Raw genomic sequence first — 5,000 nt, forward strand, 5'->3', positions numbered from 1 at the left:
TACATATATATATACGTATATATACACGTGGTTGTATACAAATGAAGGTAACATAATGATTGCCTAGTGGGTTTTTAGGCAAAGGCCAGGTGGTTGCGAGCGCCGTCCGAAAGCGCCAAGTGGAGTGGCCCCAAGGTGGTTGAGAGGTGTGCTTCCTCGCGGACAGGGCGCAGGTGCGTGTTGCTTTATCCAAACACGTATACACGCGCGTACGACACACGAACATACGGTACAGACACAAATAGTCACAGAGATGCACACGCACACAATATGATATGATTATGATACTACAGTAAGAATGCCAATGATATAGAATATACTGATAAAGATATATAAATACTGATAAAGATATATAGATATGGATAATAATGACAACGATGAGGATACTGATCATAATAGTGATGGCAATAAGTAATCGTTATGAAATTATTTTATTAATGATATTCACCCTTGCCTTCGCTAGCATCGTGGCTATAATCGACACAACTTATTGACAATAATTGTGGAAATGATTGTGATTTATTTGATATAAACCATGGAACATCGTCAATTATGACGCGGGTTCAATTTAGCTTTATTGTTGTTATCGAATTAAGGCTAAAGGTTTATTCTAGCCTTTCGACGTTAATTGCTAGCGGTCAGATCTGCTGGCATGACGAGGCGACGGTGGCGGGAATTAGAAAAGAGAAATAAAGAAATGAAAGTGGAGAGAAATGCAAGAGGCTGTCGTTAGGATTAGAACAGAGATCCTGTTTATCACCATCGCTTTTGACGCCTTTGAATACTCTTATGAATGTTATTGATTTTGAAACGTTTTCATTATATAAAACTTTGCTTTCATCATTACTTTCCTCTTGCTATCATGATCAAGTGCGTTTTAAGAAAGGGCGCGCCACGCATATAAAACAGCTATTAAAATATAAAAATAATGATATTGATGATGGTATAGATTATGATAATAATGATAATGATGATGATAATGATGGTATAAATATAAATGATGATAACAATATCAACAATAATGATAATACTCACCATAATGATAGTAATAATAATAATGATAATGATAATGATAATAATGATGATGATAATAATTACGAAGATGATAACAATAATGATAATAAAAATGATAATAATAATAATAATAATGATAATAATAATTATAATGATAGTAATAATGATGATGATAATAATGATGATGATAATAATAATGATAATAATAGTAATATTAATAGTAATGATGATAATGATAGGATAATGATGGCGATAAGTTTAATGGTTTATGAAAAGAGGAGCATTGATAATGACAGTGATGATAGTGCTTTTTCGACCAGAAAATGAGCTCTGACCTGCTTTCAAACGAGGGTGATCTGCAGGGGGCAAGAGGGGTCTCAACCTCCCAAATCCCTGTCGGAAGAACATCTGTGTCCATGGCAACATCTATCAGCTGGCGCATTAAGAGCAGGAAAGTCTCCTCCTCCATTGGAGGTATAACGCCAAGTTTCTTAAACAAACTTTTTATAAATATCTGAATTCACTGCAAAGTTCGCCAACAACTATAGGATGAAACTTGCTGATTCAATATTCAGTTTACCTAAAAATCAATGTCTTATCAAAGAATCTCTTATAAAAGTGACTATGCAATAAAGCAGGAAATGCATCAAAAGATGAACAGGCCTAAGAAAACTGACCTGTTGTTTGAGAGGATATACAAAGACTTCGAAAACAAACGTGTAAACTTGGCAAGCAAGCGGTCATAAATCTTGAGGAAAATCGGTATTATTAAAACCAGACCAAAATCTGTATCACTTTTAGCAAGGAAATTATGTTTTCTATTTTCGAGTGAGAAGAAAGACCAACATCTGATATAAAATCGCATAAAATCAGTTTAAAGATAAAATGAAAGATAAATTGTGTGCAAGATCTGCTCCTTGTTTATCCCATCTCCAGACGCGACAAAAGTTTGTTTGCGTTTTAATACATTATCAAAGCTTTATCCTTTCTAGCAGTGGCAGAAGTGACTAACAGAGCTGTCACGTGCACGGAAATTGTGATCACGCAGACGTCATACAAGAATAATTTCATACCAGTAGAAAAGCTATCTGTGTCTCTTATCAAGGTTTTAAAGGATCACATTTTAGCATTAAGTCTGATTATTTACTAGATATTGATACGGTTCCATAACTGGCGCTAAAATAACTATAAGACTGATCATCTTTATGATAGCTGATATTGCTATGATCAGCATTTTTTCTATCATTGATAATAATGTTAGTAACAAGAATGATAAAATAATGAAAGGGATGTTAATAATGCGGATGCTAATAGTAGCAGTGAAAATGCCCGTGACGTTTAAATACTGCTGTCATCTGAGTTATTGAATAAATATGCTATAGGTATCAATAAAGAAATGATCAATATTAACATTGACATTACCAGTACTATCATTCTAATTATTAAGATTGTGATCACTACTGTTATTTTTATGTGTACTGCTATCTGTGTCTTGTGATTTTTCCACGGCGTCACTGTTAGTTATGTTGCTATTTTTTTAGCACTGTCGTTAGCCTTAACTATTATCGTCATTGTTATTATCAACTAAATAATTTATGCAAATAGCGTAGCTGATGATACTATTGTTCTATCATGTTTGCCTTTCATGCCTAACAAAATGCATGGCCATCTTCCCTGCTTGGCCGTTTGACAACGAGTTGCCGCGAAGGAACAGATAGCAGACGCCGGGCTGTCTCCCAAAAAGAATGGTTTTATTTATGGTTCTGGATAATTATGCAGAAATGTACTAAAAAAATACATTGATATATATGCTAAAGCTTTGATAACGTTATATAGGTATAACTGCTTCTAATATAGAATTAAAATCGTAATACTTATAATGTACCAACAATACATAACTATGTACTATATCTTGAATAATTTCATATACTTATTAGCACATAATTAAGATTTAAATATCTTTAACAATCATATCAGAAAATGGCAAATTAACGTATTGAAAATGATCATCGTTATCGCATTACCGTTATCAGTGTCATGATAATATCCTGTCATCACACTGTCTCTTTTTATAATGTCAGCATATGTGACGATGTTAGGCACAAGCATCCTTAACAGCATCTCATTATTAGTAGTACCTACATTTATCTAATTATTGCCATATCGAGACAATAAACACTATGCATATTATTTGTGACCTCGGCCATTCTACGTTAGGTCATGGACACAGCACTAATCCTTTCTTCTTAATAACCTTCTTTAACTTACGTACAGTGGTCTGCAGTAAGACATTTGACCTGTCATGTTACTTTTTTAGTATACCATTATGACAGAGTATTGGCATTGTCAGTTTTACCATCAATGCTGTGATTGATAATAACTGTTGTTAACATCATTATATCATTAATATTATCATAATCATATAAATCGTATCCTGATTATTATATCAATAATATCCCCAATATTGTATAATATTAATCCATATTAACAATACCATAATTATTATGGCATTACTCTCATCCTTCCATAGCAATACTATCATCAATATCATCTAACTAATACTAGCATTATCATAATATCCGAACATTGATGGAATATAAGTATATGAATGACTTATGGGAACAGACGCACATTTGACCAGTAGTCTCAATATTGACGATGTAAGAACGTGAGTGTTTATTATACCAACAGATTCTGTGAAACGTCAGCCATTCAGTGCATCTTTGGGCACCTACTGCCTAGTCTACTTGCTTTGGGTTGTTTAAAAGCATTCTTAAGAGCGTCCTTTATAAATATTTACGGTTTCAAGTTGCTCCTTGAAGCTAGTTTTGCAAAGTTAGCATTATGGAGAGAGTGACATGAAACGGCAAATGGTGTTGAAGTTGATCTCGGACGAACATGAAAGCAATGAAGCGCGTCAGGGGCTGCTCGCCAAAACACATCTATAGCGTTGCTTAGAGGAAACGCACACACACACATATGTGTGTGTGCGTGTGTGTGTGTGTGTGTGTGTGTGTGTGTGTGTGCATTAAAGAAGCCTCGTTGAAGTCTCTCATTTGCTTCTACGATTTATACGATCACTAAGATCATCAGGACAAAAGGGACCCACAGTTTCATCAAGCTGCCCTCGAGAGACCTGCTTGAAGAGCTGTCTGCAGGAGAATTATCCTCCCGTAGATCTGTTCAATGAACGTGAGGTGCGGGAGAAGAAATCACCACATATCTTAAGAAACACGACCCCCGCAAAAGTCCTCCCATTCGATTTGGAAAAGGTTCAGGGTTGGTCACGGCTCACTCACAGCCCTCCCATTTGGGCTAGCAGAGGAAGCAAGGGCAGGGTGGTGGCATAGTTACAAGTATTTCTGAATGAGAGAAGAGCCACCGCTGAGTTTGAAATGAATCTCGCTATCCTTCGCGTCTTAACAAGCATCCGCAGGGGAAAGGTCCTCAGCCTTAGGCTTTTGGCTTTTTAATCTCACTTCCGCTCCCACACGCCTGGTCACTTGCCAGCCTATGGGGATGTGTGTGTGTGTGTGTGTGTGTGTGTGTGTGTGTGTGTGTGTGTGTGTGTGTGTGTGTGTGTGTGTGTGTGTGTGTGTGTGTGTGTGTGTGTGTGTGTGTGTGTAAGGCTGAATTTTAAGGCTGAGTCGGAGGTAATAGCATTAAGTGTTAGCTTACTATTTTCCAACTATATTTACCGGCAAAATCTTCGTATTAAATTAAACTGTGGCCATCGACTTCACTGTTTATGTGTGTATGTGCATATGTGTGTGTATGTATGTATGTATATATATATATATATATATATATATATATATATATATATATATATATATATATATATATATATATATATATATGCGCATATATGTTTACGAACACACGCATACACACATACATGTTGTTCTGACCTACGGATGAGGCGAGAAGCGTTGTCATTCTAGAAAGCTAATTTCTCTTGCACATTCACAACCTTATACAAATAC

The 5,000-nt window shown here is 35.6% G+C and overlaps 1 protein-coding gene across 1 annotated transcript in view; it reads left to right on the forward strand.

Annotated features, from left to right (window-relative positions):
* The window catches only part of LOC122261341 (ras-related and estrogen-regulated growth inhibitor), a 49,431-nt gene that overhangs the window by 891 nt on the left and 43,540 nt on the right, over positions 1–5,000 (forward strand). The window lies entirely within an intron of this gene.

The sequence above is a fragment of the Penaeus japonicus genome, unplaced genomic scaffold, assembly GCF_977035675.1.
Source record: "Penaeus japonicus unplaced genomic scaffold, GWHDUDI00000001_assembly GWHDUDI00000003, whole genome shotgun sequence".
In the NCBI taxonomy this organism is placed as follows: domain Eukaryota; kingdom Metazoa; phylum Arthropoda; class Malacostraca; order Decapoda; family Penaeidae; genus Penaeus; species Penaeus japonicus.